Here is a 26,703-nt window from a genome sequence, read left to right as displayed (position 1 = left end):
TAGTGAAGAAACGCTGACCTACACGGTAACCACAGGCTAGGACTTCAATGATCAGTGACCCGAACAGTTAGCTGCAAAACAGAAACACCGTTAGGAATCGTTACAGGAATGGGGTTATTCCTGTAACCACCCTCTGGCGTGAGAATAAGTCTCGGTTTGTGGGAGTAAAGATTGAGAGGAGAAAGTTATATGAGAGCCAGATGATCATACCTTATACGTTTACCTTTATTTATAGTTTTTCCATTAGGGTTTCCGCTAACTTAGGATATATTCCGATAAGTTAGGGATTTGCATGATCTTCCCGAAAAGTTGGAGATTTGGTTGTGTAACTTCCGTGCGGAGATGGAAAGTTCTAGAATAATCATTTATAATTATCTATTTATATTAAAATAATAGGTAATGACCGGGTCGGGTTGACCGATGCGGGTCATACCTCGTCATGTCCCCCTAGTCCGAGGTCATGAAAAGAATTTCATGAGCTCGGACTAGGAGAGAAAAAAAGTTAGTGTATTATGCTTAATACTAAATTCGTTGGGTATAGTGCCGTTACGTTGTGGGGAAGTGACGGCGACAAGATAGGATGTGACAGTTAGGTCATCATTGGTATGACAACTGTATTTACCCTGTTTGGACACGTATTTCCGTCCGTACGCCTTTTTGAATTTGAAAAGTTACCTTTGCATATAAGTAACACTTCTATATATGAGGGTTCAAATTCCTTTCCCTCACACCCTTTGTTTTTCATTTCCCTAATTTCTCAAAAATGGCTTCGAAACCTGGTGAGTCGTCTTCCTCTGCCACCGATGCGCTTTTCTGTAAGTGGGGTGTAACGTCTTACAACAACCTTGTGCAAGACTACGGCATCCGGGCCGAACGGAACCCTGTATTGCCGTCCAAAACGGACACCGCGTTTACATTGAAATCGGGCAAAATCACGTTGTTTAGTGATTTTTTCAGGTTCTGCAACTTTCGATTACCCGTTACCAAGTTTCTTAAATTGGTGCTTGATTACTACCGTATTCACATTTCTCAATTACATCCCCTTGGGTTGGTTAAACTTCGCCAATTCGAATTTGCTGCATTGCCCTAGGTCATATTCCGAAAGTAGTTGTATTTAGGGCCTTCTTCGTTCTTGTATGGAAATCCCCCTTCTTTACCTTTGACCGGAGAGATACCGATGTGTCCTGTCTTAGGGACATTCCTACCAGTTCTAGAGACAAAGATTGGAAGAAAAAGTTTTTCTATATTGATGACTCTGTTATTCCCGGTGAGACGTACTGGAGGGAAAAAGGGCCGAAGGATAAGGTCAAGGATGACGGTCCTTCGGAGGATGCGTATATGTCGAATGTCCTGTACACTAAATTGTGTGGTCGTCCTTTCGAGTGCACGGTGATCCCTGAAGGTGCCCTGGTGATGGCAGGCATGAGTTTGTTGTGGCGTGATATTAGGCAGTACCCTTCGTTTCGAAGGGATGATGCAGGTATGTTTAATTACCTTTGGTCATATTTTCCTTAGATTTTAAAAATGATGTACACATAATCCAAAGGGGAATGGAGTATGTTTGATTTTGTTGATCCTCCGCGACACCTTGTGTTGAGGCCTGCTGACCGCGTGTTGGATGAAGGGGAACTGGATGTATTAGGGATGCACCTTGAGCAGTTTATTTTACCTGCTATACCAGCGGACCCTGCTATATACATTTCCCCCTGCCAGCTGTCCCAAACACCGGTGTTCCTGTGTTGGAGAAGAGGTCCACCCGGATAAAGCTTACTGGAAAGAAACATACGGCGACCAATGTAGTTGTTTCTTCCATTGAGGAGACCGCGTCTCCTGGGGAGATATTTCTGTGACCGCCGTTATGACGAGCCCTGTTCGTACCTCGAAAAAGCGGAAAACATTTGTTGTCCCTACTTTAAGTGCATTCGAGGCTGTACAAGCTGCTTATGCTCTGCCGTTAGGTATGTATTGATCGACCTTGCATGTTGATATAGTTTAAGAGCTTCATGTTGCTGAACCATGCCGTTTGATGTGCAGGTGCCTCTGGCGGGACTCAAACTGAGATTGTTACATTAGCTCCTGTATCGTCTGTGGGGGTGTCGTTGCCTAGTTCCGGTACTGGCGGCCCTACAGAGCCCAAAACCCAGGCCAGCGTTACCACTGTTATAAGCTGTGCCATACCGCTTCCGACGCCTACCGCATCTGTAGTTGTTACCGTCGACCCTGTTGTCACACCACGGACATGCGGCGTTGATCCGTCCTTGTTTGACTCACCCCTAAGCATTTTTTCTGTTGCTGATAAGGAAGTTACCGCCGCATCCGCAGCACAAGAAGTGACCAGCATCAGTGGTGCTGCTGCTAGTGAAGCTGGGGGGTCAAGCAGTGGTATTGCTGATGACGGCGCCCGTCTGATTGATGACCTGTTCTTGCCAACTGTCCGATGGGATCCCAATGCTCAGGATAAACGCTATCAACCCCAATGGAAAATCGCCGAATCTTCCAGGCTGATTTTCCCCCCCGTGATTCAACACTGGGTTGAGCGGGCGTACCCTCCAGCCGAGGCGGCATACGTGGAGGCGTTGAACAACGAAGATCTGATGAATTCTACTATAGCGGATTCCGTGAGCCAACCGCGAAGGTTGGCAGAAATCCGGTGTAGATGGATGCAAGATAACACCCAGCTTCACCAAGCGCGGTCTGCTATTCAAGAGCTGAAAGATGACAAGTATCGCTTGGAGAGTCAACTTCAAGCTGTTGGGTTAAGGGAAGCGAGGTTTCTGTCAGAGAAAAACAAAACTGAAGATGATTTGAAGAGAGTGACTGCCCACCTTGCTGAGGAACGAATAATGTGGGCCCGGGATATGGTGGAGAAAGACCGGGTCCTGGCTCAGGCCAAGAATGTACAGGAAGAATTGGAGCGTAAGGCTATAGCGGAGGTTCAAAAGGTGAGACTCGAATTATCTACACAATTGGAAAGGTTCCGCGTTGACACTGATTTTGTGTCTCAGGTTCAAGAGCGATACCAGGGATTGACAGCTGAAGTAGAAGCTTCTCATGCCAAAGTACGACTACTACAAGCGGAGCTGGAGGAGCGAGAGGGAAAAGTTAAAGAGCTTCAGGACCATTGTGATTCTCTTGTTACCCAGAATAACAGGCTTGCTACATCGTCGGCTTCCCGACTAAAGGAGGTTGAAAATGCGTTGGCACAGTCTAACGCCGAAGTGGATGACTTGACTAGCCAGCTGGCGGCTATTCAGGGTGACAGGAATTGGTTGATAACCAATGGCTTGGTGGGGGCGTTTGAGTATCTCCGTGAGTCGCCCCCCTTTACGACGCTGATTGATCGCCTGTCTGCCGCTGCCTATCAGTCTGGCCATCATGATGGTGTTTACAAAGGCTATATGGAGTGCCAACAGTTAGACAAAATAACTCCTGACTTTCATGCTGTCAAAAGTAAGCTTCAAAGTGACATGTCGAATGCTCTCGAAGCAGCATATACCGAGCCATTGTCCTGTTATGGGGATTTAATGGATAAAGTGAATGAAGATGGTATAGAGTCGTTGCGTTTGATGCTGGACCCCGCGGAGGAGTCTAAAGAGGAGTAAAAAATTTGTTTGCTTCGCTTGTTATGTACTTTTATGGTTTTGCAAATGACACTGTTTTACTTGGGTTTGGTGAAAATATCTGTTTTGATTTGACAGACGTTTTAATGCTAATGTCATGATTTCTGACACCGCCGTATTTTAAAAATGTGGCAATGTGACGTGTAATGATTATTTTCCATTAATGTTTCTAACGTCATCACTGTCAAGACTTTTCGACCCTTCAATATATTATCCTTCCTTTTCCTTATTTGGTAGTTGGACAGGATGGAGAAAAAAAGGTATAGACAGCAACTTTCCGAAATCTTCCGAGTACTGGATGCTGCAGACGGCTTACTTTAGTTGCAGCATCCTGTAACGAAGTCGATGCTTCGGAAAAGAAGGCCACTCCCCAACGTTGCTGCGACCCGGGTGAATCGAGCCTGTAAAAGTGTTGTTCCTGAGAATCCTCAACCGATGGATTCTGGTTTGCTGTCTTTGTTAGCTGATGTTTTGACAAAGCTTATCCCGGTGGATCACGTCCAGCGTTACCGTTTTACGTACCAACGTCGTTCTGGTGGTTGTTCCAAGAAGGATCTGATGGACGATTCGGGAATGGTGGCTCCAGTGGTGGACGGTGAATCATCTGGCAGCTTGGCCGTTGATCCTTCTACGTTTGTTGATGGTGGTGTGGTGCTGCATACCCCTGCAGTGGTAATGGCACCCAACTTCCATCAGTAGGTGTTTTGAACATGTTCTATTTTTTGGTTCCCATGTGTTGGCTTTTAGCAACAGGGACAAGTACTTGGTTTGTTTAAGATAGGTTATGTGTATGTGTAAAAATGCCTATCTGTTTGGTGGCGGTTCGTGTATCTATTACCAAGATACCCGCTGTTAGCGCTGTATGTATTAACCCTATGACTTATGTAGTTGAATGTATTCCGTGTTTAAGGGTATTGTTTGTAGTTTTACCGTTTTATGCAGTCGTAGTGCGATGGTAACTTATGGTAAAAAACAAAAGTAAATGACTTTTATTAAACTTGAACTGAAATAAAATAAAAGGACCCCGCTGTGGGTGGGTTACAATTGTGTTTTGAAAAAAGGTTCACTCTTGCTGTTAGGAGCAAGGCCTTACAAGTAACATTTCCTTAATTAAGCGATGTTCCAACTGCGTGGTACAGGTGTGCCATCTAGTCGAGATAGGCGATAGGCCCCTTTACCCAAGTCTTCTTGGATGACATAGGGGCCCTCCCAGTTTGGGCCTAGCTTGCCCAAGGGTTCCATCTTGCTTGCTTCGTTGTCGCGCATAACATAATCGCCTATTTTGAAAGTCTGCTTAGCCACTCGCTTGTTGTAATATCTTTCCAATGACTTCTTATACTTTGCTTCGCTGATTGCGGCTGCTTCACGCCTTTCCTCCAGTAAGTCTAGGCCTTCCCTTAAAGATCTATCATTATCTTCGCCCGTGGTGAGGCGGCGTAGTGACGGCAGTCCCGCTTCCGCGGGTATCATTGCTTCCGCTCCATAGGTTAGGCTAAAAGGGGTTTCATTGTTGCTCGTCTTAGGCATTGTTCTGTGTGCCCAAAGGACGTTTGGCAATTCTTCCACCCAGGAGCTTCCCTCATGGCCTAGTCGTCTCTTTATGCCATCCAGCAGGCTTCTATTCGTCCGCTCCACCTGGCCATTCCCTTGGGGGTGCGCTACTGATGTGAAGATTTGTTGGATTTAGAGGTTGGCGCACCATTCTTGAAAAACTCTATCTGTAAACTGTGTTCCATTGTCGCTTACCAGGTATAGCTGCAATCCAAACCGGCATACTATGTGTTCCCAGAGGAATTTTTTGGCGTTATCCGCCGTTATTTTGGCCAAAGGCTTAGCTTCCACCCACTTGGTGAAGTAATCAACGACCACAATTAAGTACTTTAGCTTTCCGGGGGCCGGCGGGAAAGGTCCCACGATATCAACGGCCCATTTTTGGAAAGGCCATGCTGCTGTTACCGGTACTAAGCTGTTCTTGGGCCTTATTGTTTGAGGAGCGAATTTCTGGCAACTACGGCATTTCCGAAGTTCTATCACAGTGTCTTCGTGCATCCCAGGCCAATAATATCCTGCGTTATGGATTTTGGCCACCACCGCCCGGGGTCCGGCGTGAATGCCACATAGACCTGCATGAATCTCGCTGATGAGATACTTTGCTTCTGTTGGGGAGACGCATCGTAACAGCGGTCCTAGGTAAGATTTTCTATATAGGACGCCGTTATTGACCTCATATTGCAACGCCTTCGTTTGTATCTTCTGTGCTTCGCCCTTGGCGGGAGGTAGCTCCCCTGTTTTAAGGAATTGTAACACTGGAGTGTAACAGCAAGGCTCTTCCGCTGCAACGGCGGAAACATTCAGTTGTTCGATTAAGGGTGTCTGCAGCGTTTCGACTTTGACTTCTTTTTCCATGCCTGAGGTGGTGAGTTTACTGAGAGCATCTGCTATCTGGATCTTACTTCTATCTACGTGATTGAGCATGATGTTATCAAAAGAAGCTATGATTTCCTTTGTTTTCGCTAGGTATTTTGCCATTGATTCATCTTTGGCTTCGTACGTTTCGTTTACCTGATTGTTGACCAGTAGCGAATCAACATACGCGTCTACCCTTGCTGCTCCCATAGATTTCGCCATTCTTAAGCCTGCTAGTAGTGCCTCGTATTCCGCTTCATTGTTAGAACATTCGAAGTCGAAACGTAAGGCATACATCAGTCTGATCTCGTCTGGACTTACCAGCATTAAACCGGCTCCAGATCCTTTTCCACTTGATGACCCGTCGGTGTATAGTTTCCAGGTCTGCCGGGTAGTGCTGGATTCCGGGATGTCTTGGACGACAGGGTCCACGATAGCTTCTCCTTCGGGAATTTCGGCTAGAAAGTCGGCGATTACTTGTCCCTTAACTGTTGTTCTTTTCTGATATTCAATATCCAAAGCACCTAGTTCAATTGCCCACTTGGCCAGTCTACCAGAGATCTCTGGCTTGTGCAGGACTTGTTGCAGTGGGTAGTTGGTTAGGACCTGTACGCGGTGTGCTTGGAAATATCTTCTCAATCGCCGCGTGGCGTGTACAAGTGCCAAAACCAGCTTTTCCAATGTGGGATATCGCGTTTCGCGTCCCGCCAATACCCGGCTGATGTAATATATTGGTGTTTGTCTCCCGTCTCGCTCAACCATAAGCACAGCGCTTACTGCGGTATGAGCTACCGCTAAATACATCTTTAACACCTCATTGGGCCTTGGTGCTGTCAGCATGGGTAATCCTTCTATGAAACGCTTCACGTCTTGCAAGGCTTTTTCCGCTTCGCTGGTCCACTTGAAATTTTTCTTGTTGAGGCAATCTTTCAACGTTTTAATGAAAGGTAAGGATTTCTCGGCATGCCTTGCCAGGAATATGTTGATCGCCACTAGCCGTCCATTTAAAGCTTGGGCTTCCTTCAATGTTCGCGGGGAAGGCATCCGCGCTATGGCGGCCACCTTTTCTGGATTAGCTTTGAAACCATCTCGGGTGATAACTACCCCTAGGAACTTCCCTTCTTCCACCCCGAAAGAGCATTTCTTTAGGTTGAGTTTGATGTTATACTCTCTCAGCCTCTGGAAAGTTTCCTCGATGTCTTCTAACATTTGCTTTTCTTCCCTGCTTTTAATTACTAGGTCCTCGACGTAGACCTCCAAATTTCGTCTGATTTGTGTTTCGAACACCTTGTCCATGAGTCTCTGATAGGTAGCTCCGGCATTTCGTAAACCGAAAGGCATCTTTGTGTAACAGAAAATGCCCACATCGGTGTGAAACGCCGTTTTTTCTTCATCTTTTTTGGACATCTTGATCTGATGGTACCCTTTATACGCGTCTAGGAAACACTTATATTTGTAGGGTACCAGGGAATCGACCTTTAAATCAATTTCAGGCAGCGGGTATGCGTCTTTGGGGCATGCCTTGTTTAAATCTTTGAAATCAATGCACATTCGCCACGTTCCATCTGGCTTTTTTACCGTTACTGGGTTGGATACCCATGTATGGTATTGTGTTTCTCTGAGGATTCCAGCTTCCACCAATTTTCGTACTTCTTTGACAACCGCTGCCCTTCGGTCTGGGGCCATACTGCGTTTACCTTGTGCGACCGGCTTGACGCCCGGGAGCGTTGCAAGCTTGTGTTCTGCTTTATCTTGGGGGACTCCTGTCATGTCAGAATGTTCAAAAGCGAAGATATCAACATTTCTTCTTAGCAATTGCTTCAGGTCGTTTTTAATTTCTGGAGAAAGGGTGTCCCCGATTGTGACCATTTGGTCCGGATGGCGTGTGCTTAGTACCCACCTTGCTGGACCCATAGCTCCGGTGGGCCCTTGGTGGTATCTTTTGGTACTTAATACCTCTCCAATCTTGTCACGGAACACTGTTGCAATACCCCGCGGGGTAGGAAACTTCATGAATCCTCGTGCCGTGGAGACTATAGCATCCAACTTCCCCAGGGTGAACCTTCCGATAATCACATTGTGGTATGACTCAGCACGGACCACAAGGAAGGTTAGGAGTATGGTTCTTTCCCTGGGTGCTTGTCCAAACGTTACCGGGAAGGTAATCTGACCAATAGGGTCATCCTTTTCCCCTGTGAACCCTTTGATGGGAGCATGCACTGATTCAAGCAGTTTCCTATCTTCTGGTTGCATTTTGTTGAAACAATGCTCGTAGATAATGTCTTCTGAGCTCCCGGTGTCAACCAGGATTCGCCTCATGCGGTATTCTCCCACTGCAGCGGATATGATTAGGGCGTCCATTGTAAGGTGTAGGTCCTCCATACGAGGTTCTACAATCATTGTTGCTAGCATCCAGGGTTCATGCGTGGAGAAACTCCGTTTTGCCCCTTTTCCCAAATCCGCGTGCACCATATTCAATTCACGCGGCCTCTTGCCTGCCGCCTTATTGTTTTCTTCCTTGACGACAGGTGGACCTTGCTTGATATCTCTTACTAAGTGTGCCAATTTGCCCGCCTTTACAAAATATTCGATCTGTTTTTTAAGCTGAAAACAGTCGTTGGTGTCATGACCGCTCCCTTTGTGGTATTCACAGTACTTACTCGTATCTTTGTTGGGATTATCTTTCAGCGGTTTTGGTGGGTTGAACTTGAGGTTTTCCGAGGCTAAGATTTCTGTCGGTGTCTTGCTCAGGTTGGGGTATTCGGATCGAGGTTTCGACGGCTCACTTCTTGAATAGGAGTTTCGGTGTCTATCGTACCGCGCGTCTTTATCATTCCTCTGGTATCGGTCTCCCCTGCTTTTACCTCTAGACCCCCGGTGCTCCCTCTCCTCCTGGTTTTTCAGGGCTTCTTTTTTTCCTATTAGCCGCGTGACTAGCTGCCACTGCCTTCTCTTGTATGACATACACTTTGGCTATTCGAAGTATTTCATCGATTGTTGGGGGCACGCCGTGCCTTCCATGAAGCGTCCTCAGTAACTCATCATCGTTTACACCCTGAAGGAAGGCTCCACATGCTAAATCATTTGTCACGCCTGGGATCGCCAGGCTTTCCTTGTTAAACCTGACAATAAAGTTTTCCACCGTCTCATTGTCTCGCCGACGGATGTAGAGGAGCTCGTTTCTATCTTTCGTGTGTCTGCGCTACTGGCTGAACTGTAAGATAAATTTGGACTCTAAATCTTCAAAGCTGTCTATTTCGCCCGTAGGCAGACTATCCCACCAGACTCGGGCCGCGCCTACTAGCGTTTGCACGAACATTTTGCACCATAAAGGCATGGACCAACAGGCTACCTCGCCGGCACTTTTGAATAAGTTGAGATGGTCATCCGGGTCGGCAAGGCCATCATATTTGCCAACCGTTTGGGGCATCTTGGGTTTCTCCTTGATAGGGGCCTTGGCGATTCTTCGGGTGAATTTAGATCGGAACGTCGCGTCTATCGGCTTGTACGGTCTAGTGAGTTCGTCTTCTTCCACATTTATAGGTTGTACCGGTGGAGCATCTATACCCGGGGCAATGCCTGGCATGGGATTGGAGTTTCCTATTGGAGACACCCGGGGCCTGACCGTGTTTCCTCTGTCATAAACAGGTTCCGCTATCGGCGGAGTCTGAGTGTAAACTGGTTGTGACGTTGGGAAAGTCCACCAAGGCGGCATGTAAGCCGCGTATGGCGATTGAGTGCTACCCTGCACGGTTCCTTGAGGTGGGTACGTCGAGCCCCCGTATGAGGGTAAATACCCATACAGGGGTGCATAACAATACCCGGGAAAGTATACTTGGTTTCCTGGTGTGACGGGAGCGTTCATAATTCCAGCTGGCATGATAACCGGCTGGTGAGGCGGTGTTGACAATGCCGCTGTAAGCGCTGCAGAGTACAGCGGCGGCATCGAGCAGGTAACCAAAGGTTGATAGTATTGAGGCATGCTGGTTTGTGGCATGATGGTGCTAGGGTTTGCCGATGTAATAACAGGGATGGAGCCAAGGCGTGAAGACTGTGCACCAGTGGTTGTCGCTGGGGTAAACATGTTACCACTAGTTCCCCCTGACTCCCTCGATTGCAACTGTGAGGGCAAGTAAAGAAACGGATTTGTCACCACAGTCTGAGAAGAGACAGTGGTGATGCTGCCAAAACCCGGCGGCGGTCCTTCCGCCTCGAACTCTAGGTCCAGTGACCTAGTGACAGCCGGGGGAGACTGCGTGGTGGCAACGAGGCTCGTCTGTTGCTTGTCATCGTTTGATCTGCTACGTTCTGATCACTTGCCATGGGGTTCTATCTGACTGTTACCGAATAGGTCCCACGGATGGCGCCAATGAAGAAACACTGACCTACACGGTAATCACGGGCTAGGACTTCAATGATTAGTGACCCGAACAATTAGCTGCAAAACAGAAACACCGTTAGGACTCATTACAGGAATGGGGTTATTCCTGTAACCACCCTCCGGCGTGAGAATAAATCTCGGTTTGTGGGAGTAAAGATTGAGAGGAGAAAGTTATATGAGAGCCAGATGATCATACCTTATACGTTTACCTTTATTTATAGTTTTTCCATTAGGGTTTCCTCTAACTTAGGATATATTCCGATAAGTTAGGGATTTGCATGATCTTCCCGAAAAGTTGGAGATTTGGTTGTGTGACTTCCGTGAGGAGATGGAAAGTTCTAGAATAATCATTTATAATTATCTATTTATATTAAAATAATAGGTAATGACCGGGTCGGGTTGACCGATGCGGGTTATACCTCGTCAGTTAGCAATTACCGAAACCGGGTGTGAACCCTTTTTCTTATTATCATTTAGTATTCAATCTTTCTTGCAATCGCTAATTAGTAGTTATTAATCAATTAAATCAATTTCATTAGTTTAAATTTACATCTTTCAACTAAACAAAAATACAAAAATATCTGGCAAGCTTCATAAACATAAACTGTGACAATTGTTCTAATTCAATCGAATCCACACACAAACCACATACTCTTCGTGGTTCGACCCCTTGCTACCACTAACTATTTGTTAAGGGTAATTTGGGCTTATAAGTCTTATCTTTGACTGGAGCGCGACACTCCGATCAGTAACAACACAAAAAAATGTAACAACGCACTCTATTTTTACAATAATATGAAAAAATGTTAACTATATCATTTATGTTACATAAATGTAACATACATTTTTTACATGATTAGGTACAACTTATTTGTGTAACATAAAAAATGCAACCACATATTTTATTTCTGTAACAGGCACTTAAATTTTATAAAAAATCTGATAACATGTAACAATGCACTTTATTTCCCGTAGCAACACAAAAAATGTAACAAGCGCAATCTATTTTTACAATAATATGAAAAATTGTAACAACGCCCTTTACAATTATTTTTGTAACACACAAAATGTGACAACCATTTTTTGCTTCAATTGTTACATTTCTAAGGCCCGGATACGTAGTGTTACATAAAAATACTAGATCTTGCAGGTTCATAACTTCAAATAATCAAAATCAAAGTATGTTTTTATCCATTAACACCCAGGTAATCAAAAGCAAGTTAATGTACTTTTATTCTTATGCCATTTCAATCCACCATAAAAACACCAAAAATAAATCAACCAAGAAAAAATGATACAAAACTAAAATTTTAAACAAATACATATAAGACAACTAAAAAATGGAAACGGGAAATCTCAGATCCGAAAAATGGAAACGGGAAATCTCAGATTTAAAGGTGGAAATGAGAAATCTCAGATCTGAAAAATGGAAACGAGAAATTCTCAGAGCTGAAAAATGGAAATAGGAAATCTCAGATCTGAAAGGTGGAAAGCTACCGCCCGAACCTGGTTGAGATCTGCTTAAAGATGTTGTCGGATAACCTTGTTGACATACTTTGCGGTCGAACGAGGCATGACATGGTTTTCCGGCGAACCACCGTGAAGCACCACCGCCAAGTAGCCACTAAGTGGGTTTTCGGCAGGAGGAACCACCGTCACCTTCACCACTCGAACCAGCTTGAACTCCGCCACTTGAACCAATCTTCACTACCTCTCTCTCTTTCCGCTCTTCATAGCATCTCTCTCTCTGATCTTCTCCCTCTAATATTTCCCTCTCTAACCATCTCTAGATTTTTACAACGTCTGTGTGTTTTTATATTATCGTAGGTTTCTTTTGATATATGGTGACTGAGATTCTATCTCTTAAAAAGAGAAATTGAAAATGAAAAAAAATTAAATAAAGAGTAAATTGCCATTTTAGTCCCTGAGTTTTGGCCAAATTCGCCATTTTAGTCCAAATAGTTTTTTTTTGCCTCTGGGTCCCCGACTTTTCCCTTTTGTTGCCATTTTGATCACATACACTAACTCCATCCAAAAACTCCATCTTTAACCAGGGGTATTTTGGGGATTTTCATTCTAAATGTTTTCAATTGCCATTTTGATCCAATTCCAAAAAATCAAAAAAATTCCAAAAAATTCTAAAAAATAATAAAAATTCTAACAAATCATAAAAATTCTAAAAAAAAATACAAAAAATCCGTTTCGGCGCGAACCGTTTCAAACCCGAACCGTTTCGAGCTGAACCGTTTCGACGCGAACCGTTTCGACCTGTACCGTTTCGTCCCGAACCGTTTCGAGCTGAGCCGTTTAGACGAGAACCGTTTCGACCCGTACCATTTCGAGCTGAACCGTTTTGACACGAGCCGTTTCGACCTGTACCGTTTCGTCCCAAACCGTTTCGAGCTGAGCCGTTTCGTCCCGAACCGTTTCGAGCTGAGCCGTTTCGACCTGAACCGTTTCGAGCTGACCCGTTTCGACGCGAACCGTTTCGACCCGTACCATTTCGAGCTAAACCGTTTCGAGCTGAACCGTTTCAAGCTGGACCGTTTCGAGCCGAGCCGTTTCGAGCCGAGCCGTTTCGAACTGAACCGTTTCGAACCGAACCGTTTCGACCCGTACCATTTCGAACCGAACCGTTTCGAGCTGAACCGTTTCGACCCGTACTATTTCGAGCTGAATCGTTTCGACCCGTACCGTTTCGGGCTGAACTGTTTTGACCCGTACCGTTTCGAGGCACGGTTCGCGTCGAAACGATTCAGCTCGAAACGGTTCGGGTCGAAACGGTACGGGTCGAAACGGTTCAGCTCGAAACGGTTCAGCTCGAAACGGTTCGGTTCGAAATGGTTCGCGTCGAAACGGTTCGCTTCGAAACGGTTCAGCTCGAAACGGTTCAGGTCGAAACGGTTCGGGTCGAAACGGTACGTGTCGAAACGGTTCAGCTCGAAACCGTTCGGGTCGAAACGGTACGGGTCGAAACAGTATGGCTCGAAATGGTTCGGCTCGAAACGGTTCGGCTCTAAACGGTTCAGTTCGAAAGGGTTCAGCTCGAAACGGTTCGGCTCGAAACGGTTCGCGTCGAAACGGTACGGGTCGAAACGGTTCACGTCGAAACGGCTCAGCTCGAAATGGTTCGGGTCGAAACGGTACGGGTCGAAACGGTTCGCGTCGAAACGGTTTAGCTCGAAACGGTTCGGGTTCGAAATGGTTCGTGCGGAAACGGATTTTTTGGAATTTTTAGAATTTTTATGATTTTTTAGAATTTTTATTATTTTTTAGAATTTTTTGGAATTTTTTTGATTTTTTGGAATTGGATCAAAATGACAATTGAAAACATTTAAAATGAAAATCCCCAAAATACCCCTGGTTAAAGATGGAGTTTTTGGATGGAGTTAGTGTATGTGATCAAAATGGCAACAAAAGGGAAAAGTCAGGGACCCAGAGGCAAAAAAAAAAAAAAACTATTTGGACTAAAATGACAAATTTAGACAAAACTCAGGGACTAAAATGGCAATTTACTCATAAATAAAAGAAGTACATGCATTTAATGCAAAAGTGGGAAACAACTGAAAAGTGCACTGTGCATCCCTGTTACATCTTTCAGGTAAGGGGTAAAATGACGAATTTACCCTTGACTTCATCTTTGTGCACAATTGACGTGGCCGAATCCTAGCCACACATGTGGGTTTCTTGGGGTTTTTGAACTGGGGTGGGGTTTCCCATTGTAATATATATATATATATATATATGTATATATATATATATATATATAGTAGGAGTTGGGTGGAAAGTGTGTTTTTCCTAAAAAGTCTAGGAAGCAATAAGAACGCGACATGTGGCATTGAAGGATTTTATCTAAAAGGGCATTTATGTACTTTCACAATCTATTTTTATTTTAGAAAATTATCTTCAATAACTAACTATACATAAATTTCGGAATTTTTTGTTTTCGATTTTTGATCTCACGTAAAATCAATCATTCCTTCGTTTTCTTGCTGGAATCTATCAGCATGTTCTTGGTACTGTGTTAACAGTTTGTTCTTGGTGATGTGTTTTAACAGCAAGCAGATTCATACAGCTGTGTTTTATTATTCAGATTCATACAGTTGTGGTTTAACAGCAAGCAGATTCATACAGTTGTGTTTTAGCATTCAGATTCATACAGCTGTGTTTTAACAGCAAGCATATTCATACAGTTGTGTTTTAGCATTCAGATTCAAACAGTTGTGTTTTAACAGCAAGCAGATGCATACAGTTGTGTTTTAACAGCAAGCAGATTCATACAGTTGTGTTTTAGCATTCAGATTTATACAAGTGTGTTTTAACAGCAAGCAGATTCATACAAATGTGTTTTAACAACAAGCATATTCATACAGTTGTGTTTTAGCATTCAGATTCATACAACTGTGTTTTCACAACAAGCAGATTCATACAAATGTGTTTTATCATTCAAATTCATACAGCTGTGTTTTAACAGCAAGCAGATTCATACAAATGTGTTTTATCATTCAGATTCATACAGCTGTGTTTTAACAGCAATTCAGATTCATACAGCTGTGTTTTAACAGCAAGCAGATTCATACAAATGTGTTTTACATCAGCAGATTTCGCCCCAGCTTTCGATCGGCTTCCGGTAACTGTTCCGCTGCTATCTATCCTTTCCAAAGTTTCCTGCTTTTTGAATCTCTTCCCTGCAACCAGCAAAATACCGCCAATTACTAACAAGAATCACCCGTAATCGCTTTGTAAAACACGCAGTACAATGAAAGCTTGATCTTACGTATATGGAACAAGGAAAATCTCTTATCTTCATCCATGATTTTAGGTATTTTTTGTATGATTTTGGGGGTTTCCGAATTTGTGTTTAGAGAGAGAAAGAGAGAGAGGGAAATTGGCATGTATTAAGGAGATGTGATATCTCTGACGGTTATTTTTTATTGGTTTAAAACACACATAAGGACGAAATTGCCTCTACTCATTTAAAACAATCTATTAAATATAGTTAATTATTACAAGATTGCCATTGATTTAATCTCAACCCTTAAACACACCAATCGGATGGACAAGATCGCTTCCTAGACTTTCTAGGAAAAACACACTTTCCGTAGGAACCCTACTATATATATATATATATATGTATATATATATATATATATATATATATATACTATATTAATAAGCATATCCAAAGGACTTCTTAAAGTCATTGAAATTTCCTTAAAACACCCTTAAAGCATAATGTACAAGTCTTTAAAGCATATGGATATTTATCTTTCCAATAATACCCTTTTTTGGGCGGCATATAACCTAAAGTCACTTTTCAAAATTCAAACGCTCCTCATCTCATCCTTCTCTCTCTCAAATTCCATCAGATCTAGATCTGCTTCTTTCTGTCAATTACCTTTAAATCAAAGTAGAAAAACATGAAATGCCATGGATTGAAGATCTAGGGTTTATGGCATCTTCTTTCAACGACAACAACAACCTAATAACCCATCCTTTTCTCTCTATATTTCTCTATCCAGGCGATTTTGTAGATCTAGGGTTTATGGCATCTTCACTCAAAATCGCTGATGTTCTTGAAATTGTTGTTCATGTGCTTGATCTGACACCAACCGGTAATAGATAAAGGTATGGCTCTGAGTTTTTGTTGCATCCATTGTTACGTTTTTGTTGATTTTTGTTAGCGTCTTACGTTTTTGTTGATTTTTAAGCTCAGATCTGAGTCTTTTCTCTCTCAAGGAAAGATTTCAGCAAGTTTTCATACATCATCTCCGCCGTACACGGCGGCCGGAGTAACACCGGTGACAGAAAAGAAAAGAAAAGAAGAGGCAGAGAGCAAAAAGAGAGTTTAGAGTGTGAACGCGAAGAGAGAGAGAATGACTGGAAGGAGAGCAAGAAAGGTCGGACGGACGGTGGTTGTGGTTGCAGATGCGATTCCCGTCAAATTAGGGTTCGCTTGTAAGTCCGATTTCATATATTTTGGCTTCAAAATTGTTCGCACGTAGCGTTTGATGTTTCAGCCTTTTCATATCGTTATTTGGTTTCTTGCATTTCATCTCGATTCACTATTTTTGGGGTTTTATTAGGCTTTTTTGGTTGATGAAAAGGTCTTTATTTACATTCTCGCCACATAACTGTTTGTGATTTGGTAATTAAAGTTTTTTTACTATTGATTTTGTTTTTTAAATAAATAGGTGACTTTGTCCTCAAAGAGTTCCAAATCAGACAAACAAAACCTTTGGGAAGCATCAGCTGAGAGACAGAAATAACACGTAATTTGAGGTAGTAAATATGTTTTTCGTATAAGGATTCTATAATGTTGTATAATAAAAAGCTGCTTGTGATAATTTATTTGTATTTTTTAAGTTGAATTGATGCGTTTTATTTGAATATAGGATTATGACAAATATGAGTTCACAGGGCCAAGTAGGGTTCAGGGTTTGCTAAAGAAACAACTCACAGTGTATTTCATTTCCACTATACACATGGCAAGAAAACCAAGAACATTTAACGTTACGTGTAATTTGTAACGTCTAATTTCCATGGCCAAATACTAGAAATGACAATTTTAACCATCTATTTGCAGATCTAAGTTTTTATGCTACATTCAAGAATTTTACAAGCCCAAATCTGATAGGTTTGTTTACTGATTGTCAGTTTTCGTTACCTTCTTTGCTAGGGTTCAGTGATTTGGAAGCATGAGGAAGCTACGTGGCTGTGACGCTCCGGAACCGACGATGAAGAAGATGACGTTGATGGTGAGTTCATGTATTTACATATCTATGTTTCTTAATGTGATGATTTTAAATGTATTTTGAAGGATGGTAGGCCTTGTTCTCTGTTCCAATTAGCGTCCTAGGAAATGGGTTACACACAATAAGGAGGGTAGTTCGAGCACTAAAAGCACTAAAGGCAGGTGTGTCGTGCTATGTTCATCATATCTTTTTATAGCATTTGTATTAGATAAATTTATAAAATGTTTGTGTAATCTGATAAGTTGGACAGACACGATCACCCGTATTTTGAATCTCGTAGCGGTTGGGCAAATCTTTCCGTCTGAACTGTTAAGTGATGTGATAAAGAGATTAGAAGCGAGTGAAAGTACATGGCCCGCGCGAAAAAATGTTGTTGTGTGTGCAGCAGTGTGTAGATCATGGAGGGAAATTTGCAAAGAAATCGTTGATTCCACTGAATCTTTAGGGAAGATTACGTTTCCGATCGCTTTGAAACAGGTAGATTGTTAATTAGTCAGATGGTTTTGACTATAGGGGTATGCATGGGTCGGTTTGGTTTGGTTTGGTCTGGTTTGGTTATGGGTTAAAACCGAACCTATAACGAGGTTCTGCTTTTTATATCTTCATACCTTATTAGTTTGGTTATAAACAGTTCGGTTTAATACGGATTAGTTAATCGTCTGCCCTAGACGCAGGTGTAGGTGGATTCAAGATGACTTGAATTAGTAAATCCAGTTATATCTCGGGCAAAATAAAGTATTAGTAGTGTTTTTAATTTAAAAAGAGAATAAGTGACAACTAATATGCTATTTATAAATATTATAACAAAACTATAACATAATATTTATAAAAAATATATATAAAGGATGATTTTAATGTATGTTCGGTTAGTTCAGTTACTTGTACACATAACTCAAACACTGGTTTTTCTCAATCAACTTGGTTATTTCTGTTTGGTTTTTTTGTTTATTTACTTACAGTTAGATCATTCGATTTTTCTAGCTCACCCGCATATTTAAGTTATTATCAACGTTCAGTAGTAACCTGACTAAATTACATTACAGCCAGGGCCTCGGGATACCACGATTCAGTGCTTCATTAAGAGGGATACATCGAATTCGACTTATTATCTCTATCTTTCTCTTGGCAGTGGTAAGTTTTCACGTTTCATTTTATTTGAATAGTTCTTGAGATTTCTCTCTTATTATCTTTATGTTCCTTTTTTTTAATGTGAGTTCTTTAAATAATTATTACAACTTCAAACAGTTTTAAGCACACCCAAACACTATCTACTATTATAAAAGATTATACGAGTCTTCGATATTAATTTAACATTACCAATATGCAAAGGTTAAATGTCGAACAGATAATCCTGCTTACCTTATGGATCTAAGTACGCCTATGAACAAATTCTTGGCTGAACCGTACGGTTCTGAAAAAAAGAAAACCAAACCCGAGACCGGCCAAAATGATTCTGTTTGGTGATTTAAATAATCATTCTGACTCTTATTTATATAACAATAGAGGTCCTGGACAAAGTATTTCATGTCAACCCATCCTGATCTGTAATGGGTCAATAACCCAATCCGACCTGTTTTGACCCGTTACCCGAACTCTGCCCATTTTGCCTATTCTACTTGCTTTTCGTCGGTCTTGTCTAATTATCATGTATTGAAGAACCGCTGGCTTCATGAAATGTAAAAATTCTCGCACTTCCTGCTGCTGATGAAGCTAATATGTGGATCAAGAAGTTTGGGTTTGAGAGGAAGCCGGATGTAGAGGTATGCACTCTTTATCGTTTCTCTAATACTTATATACTTGTTATATTTTACGTGGTTATGACTAAAATGGCCTCACGCGGAGAATATGATTTGCAAATATTGTTATATAGTACAAAGGCACTAACATGATTACACGTTTGAAATTATGTCACAGTTGAAGCAGTACAGGAAGAATTTCCAGCTAATGGTTTTTCAAGGAACCTCAATGTTATACAAGACCGTCAAGAAGCCTTAAGGGCTGGTTGATGATAGATAGTTAAGTTTTATCAGGCCCAGCATGACGGGCCAAACATGCGATTTTTTGGATGGTGATGATGAACTCGGAGATGGTGGAGAAGTGTTTTAATTTGATCTGGTGCTCTCCATCGTTTCTAAACTTATTTTCTTCCATGATTGTAGTTATTTTTGGCAGGGATTGGGGTTTTCAAGATGGGTTTAGAGAGAGAGAGAGGGAAAATCGCTTGAATTTAGGAACTGGGCGGTTATCTAATTGATTTAAAACACGACCACTGACAAAATTGCCCCTACTCATTTAAAACAATCAATTAATTAAACTCAAATATTACAAGATTGCCATTGATTTAATCTCAACCCTTAAACACACCAATCGGATGGACCAGATCGCTTCCTAGACTTTCTAGGAAAAACACAATTTCCGTGCGAATCCCTACTCATATATATATATATATATATATATATATATATATATATATGCATATAGATGCATACATATATATATATATATGTGTGTGTATGCATATATATACATATATATATATATACACAGAGAGTAAGGTTCAAATGCAAACCACTAGTTAACGCGGAAACTCGAAAAGTAACTAAAAAAGTCTAAAAAACGTACCAAATTTTTTTTTACCAATTTTCTCTATTTTATTTATATAAAAAACATTTAATAAAAAAATAAAAATTTTGTACTGCATATGTGTAATAGCACACATGTGTTTTATTACACATGTGCACTACAATTTTTTTTAAAAAGTTTTTTTATATACAAAAACTAGCGATTTTTAATAAAACAATTGTAAAAAAAATTTTGATGTGTTTTTTAGAATTTTTTAGTTAATTTTCGAGTTTTCGCGTTAAAAGTTGTTTTCATTTGAACCATCCTATATATATATATATATATATATATATATATATATATATATATATAGGGGATGGTTCAAATGAAAACCACTTTTATTGTGAAAACTCGAAAACTAACTAAAAAAAGCCTAAAAAACACACAAAATTTTTTTTTTCAATTTTTTTTATAAAAATTGCTGGTTTTTATATATAAAAAAAACTTTTTTTCAAAAAAAAAAAATTGTGTAGTGCACATGTGTAATAATACACATGTGTAGTACACATACACATGTGTAGTATTACACATGTGCACTACACTAATTTTTTTTTTTTGAAAATTTTTTTTATATAAAAAAACCTGCGAAATATGGTTTACAAAAAAAAAAATAAAAAGAAATAAATTTGTATGTTTTTTTGGCTTTTTTTAATTAGTTTTCGAGTTTTCACAATAACTAGTGGTTTTCATTTGAACCTTCCCCTATATATATATATATATATATATATATATATATATATATATATATATATATATATATATATATATATATATATATATATATATATATATAGTAAAGGGTTCAAATGAGAAGATTTTTTTTGTAAGCAGAAACAAGAAAGAAGTTTCAACCAATAAGAATGCTTCATTTTACTTCATTTAATATTTGCATTTAATTTTAATATAAGGGTATATTTGTAAACTTACATAGATCATTAATTTGTAGTCTTCCTCTTTAATAGCTAACTACATTAAATTTGTAACTTATTTTTCAAAATGTATATTTTTTTATCAAAAAATAAAAAAATTAATTTAGAGTGTAGGATAAATTACTAAGTGTGTAGGATAAATTAAGAGTTGTGTAGCATAAATTTAAATATGTGCATGATAAATTTCGAAATGTGTAGGATAACTTTTTATGTGTAAGGAAAAAAATAGTGCAGAGAATGATAATCTTTATGAGCAATTAATTACTTAAAGATAGTAATAAATAAGACGAATGAAAAACTAGTTAACATTTTACAATTATACCCTTTATTCGTTTTCTTCTCAAATAAATTTTCTTCTCAAATAAACCTTCCTCTATATATATATATATATATATATATATATATATATATATATATATTTATATATATATATATAGAGGGAGGTTCATTTGAGAAGATACATATACATACGTATATATATATATATATATATATATATAGAATTGCGCTAAAATGAGAACCACCCCGAGTTGTAAGAACCGCGAGAACCACAATATCCGGGTCGCCGTTTACCACGATTTTTTTTACAACTAGATGTGTGTATTATAAACACAGCCGTAAAAAAAATTTAAACGCCCCCCCCCCTCCCGAGAGGTAGTTTTTTACACCACAAGTTTGGTGTAAAAAAAAGATAAATGAAAAAAAAATAAAAACACCAAACTTGTGGTGTAAAAAACTACCCCCTCGGGGGGGGGGGGGGGGGCGTTTAAATTTTTTTTTTTACGACTGTGTTTATAATACACACATCTAGTTGTAAAAAAAAATCGTGGTAAACGGCGACCCGGATGGTGTGGTTCTCGCGGTTCTTACAAGTCGTGGTGGTTCTCATTCTAGCGGTCCCCTATATATATATATATATCTATATATATACGTATGTATATGTATATATATATATATATATACATATGTATAGAGAGTCAGGATTTAGAGGTGAGAACGATTTTGGTGGTGACATGTGGCATTGATGCTAAATCACACTAAGGGGTAATATTATCAAAAACCCACTCACATGAACTGGTTGTTCAAACAAAACGCCATAAAAGCACCCAATTCAGAAAAACACAATGAAAAATCCCCAGTTAAAAACGCCATAAAACACCTAGTTTAGAAAAACGTCATGAAAAACTCAGTTGAAAACGCCATAAAACACTCAGTTCAGAAAAACGCCATGAAAATACCTAGTTAAAACGTCATAAAAACACCTAGTTCTGAAAAAGATTGTTAGAAATTTAGGTTTAGAAAACAAATGCAGTATGCAAGCGACGCAGAATAGAGCAGCAGAAGATGCTCTATTGTTTGATGCGCTAATCAGATAATTGATGTTGTAGTACTAGATGCTCTAATCAGATGCTCTAATAGATGCTCTAGTACTAGATGCTCTAATCAGATGCTCTAATAGATGCTCTAACAGATGCTCTAATATGTGGCATGCGTGATTATGTGGGATGCGCGCTATTATGGAGCAAGTTCAGAAAACGCCATGAAAATACCTAGTCTAAAACGCCATAAAACACTCAGTTCAGAAAAACGCCATAAAACCTAGTTAATTTTTTTCGAAAAGTATATCAATAGTATACTCGTTGGAAAGATAAAAAACGCTGAGTTTTATGGTGTATTTTTTTCGAAAAATAATCATGTATAAAAAAGCTATTGGTGTTTAAATATGATGGGGGAAAATGGCATGTGATTAGCATGTGCACATTTGCTTGGATCTTCCTATTTTACCCCTCCTGTTAGTTCCAAAGCCGCTATTATTTACAAAAATGCCACCGCATCAATCTAAGCCACAAACCACTAAGATCTTGTGGCTGAGAATCGTTCTCACCGTTCTCACACTTTGAGGCGTTCTCTCCTGATCCTGTTCCTATATATAATGAAAACCTACTTAAGTTGAGAAAACTCAAAAACCCTTTGTAAAAACCTCATTTAACATTTTTATTTTTTTCTAACAAAATAGGAAATGTAACATACATATATTTGAACATTTTTTATAAAAGAAAAACAACAAAAGCGCCGAGTATTTTATATTTTGAAAATGTTAAAAATTTCATGTTACATAATATATATGTCCAAAAAAATGTAACATACAAATTTTGAACATTAAAAAAAAAAAACCTCGTAGGCGCTTTTTACATTTTTTATTAATATGTTCAATAGATTTATGTTATATACCCTATTTTTTTAGAAAAAAATAAAAATGTTACATAGGATTTTTTTGAGTTTTCTCAGCTCAAGTGGGTTTCCGTTTTATCTTCCACATATATATATATATATATATATATATATATATATATATATATATATATATATATATATATATAGGGTAAGGTTCATGCGAGAAGCACCCTTATTGCGAGAACCAACGTGAACACAAAATCAAATCTAAAAAAAATCAAAAAAGCACTCAAAAAAGTTTTTATTTTTTTTTAATATTCTTCTTCAAAAAATCGCTATATTTCGTTACCATAAAAAAAAACTTTTTTTTTTCGAGTAACAGTTATCCATGCACATGTGCATATGTATCATTACTTCGACAAATTCAGTAATACGTTATCAGGAATAGACAATTGCACTTTAATTTACAATACCATTCGTAATACACTACTTTTTACATTACCAATATTCAAAATGCACATGTGCATCATTAGGTATAACCATGATATAACGTGTTTTGGTACAAAAAGTTTGTGATTTTGAATGGAGAAATAGGCCCATATATATGTTTTTTGTTTAGTTATATCTAGTGATTGATAGTTTGGTTATAGTTGTCAATTTATGATGTAATATGTTGATTGGATGGTATAAATGGTGTTTACATACATGTAATAAAGTGAAAATATTGGTAATGGTATTGTATTATGGATGGTAGGAGGTAATGGTATTGTATTATGGATTGTAAGAGGTAATGGTAGTGTATTATAGATGGTATGATAGATGAAAGGGAAAGTGAATTCAAAGTAGTGTACCAAAACACCTTATTTCATGTTAACACATATAGATGCACATGTGCATTTCTAATATTGGTAATGTAAAAAGTATTGTATTACACATGGTAGTGTAAATGAAAGTGCAATTGTCTAATAGTTGTAATGAATTACGGAATTTCTCAAAGAAATGACAAAAATGCACATGTGCGTGTTTGTGTATTATGGATAGAATGATAGACGAAAGATAAATTACTGTACCAAAACACCTTATTTCATGTTGATACATATAGATGCACATGTGCATGTCTAATATTGTTAACGTAAAAACTAGTGTATTACACGTGGTAGTGTAAATGAAAGTGCAATTATCTAATATTTGTAATGAATTACGGAATTTCTCAAAGAAACGATACAAATGCATATGTGCATGGATAGCTGTGACTCGGAATTTTTTTTTTTGAATTTTTTTTTGAATTTTTTTTATTTTTTTATTGTAAAGGAAATCTAGCGAATTTTACAAAAAAAATAGTAAAAAAATAAAAAAAAAATTTTGGTGTTTTTTAGATTTTTTTAGGTATTACTGTTTGTGTTCACACTGGTTCTCGCGGTTCTCGCAATAAAGGGGTGGTTCCTAACGGATCTTTGTCCTATATATATATATATATATATATATATATATATATATATATATATATATATATATATATATATATATATATATATATATATATATATATATATATATATGGGGAGGGATAGAAAGAAAACCCATTTTAATTAAGAAAACTATGAAAAACCAAATGAATGGACCTCCTTTTACCACATGTTACACCTTTTCTGCTGGAACATGTAAGAGCTTGACACGTGTAACATGTACTGAAAAGCACTTTCTGCAACATGTACTGAAAAATGCTATGTGTGTCAACCTGTTACATATTCCAGCATAAAAGTATAACACGTAGCAAAAGGAAGTCCATTCATTTGAGTTTTCATAGTTTTCTTAACTTATATAAGATTTCATCCTATAATTGCCTTATATAGGTGCATATAGATTTCAATTCTTTAACAATGGCCATACAAAACTTGATTGAACATATAAAAATGATAATTGTCTTACAACGTCAACACTAAAAGTTCACATGTTCAAACCATCGAAAAGAAATAATATATAGAGAGAGAAAGAAAGAAAGAGTGAGAGAGAAAGCAAGAGCAAAAGAGAGAGTAAATGGTCTATGATATGGTAGGAGATTGGCCGTGTAAATGGTTTGTACAAGAAAACAAACTACCAAGATCAAGGGATCTTACTTTGATGAAGATCCAAACCGTGGGTGTGGAGAAACTATGCACCCAATGTTGTCAAATGCGAGAGGCACACGCAAGCTGCAAAATCCTCTCCTATCACCTAGACGTAAGGCGAAAAAAAGCGCACGCCCCAAGAGATGTTAGGCACATAAATAGGAAACATACAGAACATATAGAATACACTTATAAATATTAAAAGTTTGAGAAAATTTAGTGAAAATGGGGTTTTCACTAAATTTTTTGGACACTAATTATATTTATATATGTGTTGTATAAATAATCATTCGTGTGTTTGTGTTGTATGATGTGAGAGCCTCATAACAAACCAACCTATGTCCAACATGGGGATAAGATAAATGAGATATCGATGCATGAAGTTGTATGGTTGGAACAAATAAAGATGAGAAAAATAGACTAAACTTTATCAAACTTTTCCAACATACGTGTGATTGTAAACATGAAGTGGTATATAAGAGGTGACACTCTTTGAAAAATATTTCCTTAAAGATAATCACTAGCGGGGACCCTGGATATGTACAAAACCTAACATATATTTTAGTGTTTCCTTTTTTTAATTTTGGAAATAAGTCGTTTATTTGTTTACTTTTAATTTTTAGAATAAAAATATTCAAAAACCGACAAAAGGAGTGATTTCATGGCGAAAAATAAGACTTTTATAAGAAAGAAGAAGAGTCACACCCCAGTGCCCTAGCCACATGCACCTGTGCTTCATTTGTGACATTTGCAATTTTTAAACATTGTACAATTTTGATCATTTTGGTATTCAATAAAATTTTATATTTTACTTACGAAATACGTAATCGTATGATTGACTGAAAAGATATTCACGACATATTCGGAACAAGATCCAAGTTTTATATGCCTTTATACCCTTCACATAGCTTAAATTATAAATTAGAAGGGCTAAAAATGGTAAACACGTGATAATACAAGTCCAAGGGCTTTATCTTTCAAAAGGTGAAACATTTGTTCTCAAAGGGTCTTACGGTGCCAGACCCTTACGGTCTGTAAGGGACACCCAGCACAGCAGAAATTCCAGTTGTCCATTTAGCTGCATTCCTTGGCCTCCAAGACGCGAATTTGCCCCCAGTTCACCTCATTTTGACATGTCTGATGACACTCATCAGTCCTTAATACCTCATTGGACACTTGACTTGATTTGGTGATCTTTTGATCACTATAATTAGCCTTGATCTTGTTCATTCAAACTTGCACCTTTCATTTTCTTCCTCTCTTCTATTTGGACACTATAATAGGCACATCGTAAATAGCTTGCCAGGCTGCTCGGCTTGCGTCTCTTTTGGGTTTTGTAAGACGCATGTCATTGCGCCAGGCTGACGCATCCGAAGCGTTAGGCCAACGCATTTAAAGGGTCTGGCTTTTGACATTTGGACGCATCTGAAGCGTCAGGCTGACGCATTCAAAAGGCCTGGCTTCTGATATGTGGACGCATCCGAAAGGTCCTGGCATCTGGCTTGTGGATGCATCATATACGTCTGGCCGACGCCTAGAAAGGTCATGCCATCTGACCGGTGGAGCATCATATGCCTCTAGCCGACACATCCAAAGAGTCCTTCGACGCAAGCCATTTACTCACTGTACACAATTTCAATATCGTACACATAGACACTTCTCTTGAGTCCTTGGACGCATTAACTTACCGTACAATTATTCATCCGT

This window comes from Helianthus annuus, chromosome 2 (assembly GCF_002127325.2).
Source record: "Helianthus annuus cultivar XRQ/B chromosome 2, HanXRQr2.0-SUNRISE, whole genome shotgun sequence".
Classification (NCBI taxonomy): Eukaryota; Viridiplantae; Streptophyta; class Magnoliopsida; order Asterales; family Asteraceae; genus Helianthus; species Helianthus annuus.
Note: the sequence above shows the minus strand (reverse complement) of the source record.